This window comes from Vipera berus (genome assembly GCF_964194415.1).
Source record: "Vipera berus genome assembly, chromosome: 2".
NCBI lineage: Eukaryota > Metazoa > Chordata > Lepidosauria > Squamata > Viperidae > Vipera > Vipera berus.
Window position 1 is genome coordinate 208,173,900 of NC_138203.1, and position 424 is coordinate 208,174,323.

The window sequence follows — 424 nt, forward strand, 5'->3', positions numbered from 1 at the left end:
ACTCCCAGAATTCCTCAGCCAGCGTGCCTAGCTGAGGAATTCTGGGAGTTGAAGTCCACGAGTCATAAAAGGGCCAAGTTTGAAGACCCCTAGCTTAAAACATTGAAACAAGGAATTATTAAATCCAAACAGCAAAAAAACCATTTTTTTAAAAAATGAACATATATCTAGGGATAAGAGAAGATATAGTAATGTAAAAGTATATAAGGCATATAAAGCCTCTCTCTGATTGTGTTTATCTGTCCTATCATATCCAGCAGAAGAGGCAAGCTACAGGTTGCATGCCGTCTGGAAAGATCCAGGAACAGAGCTTTTCTCTCTAAACATTCCCCGAGAGATTAGATTTGCCCCAAAATTGGTGGCCTTTCATACAGCTTTCATGTCCTGGTTATTCCATCAGGCATGTTGTTGTTGTTAGCTGCGA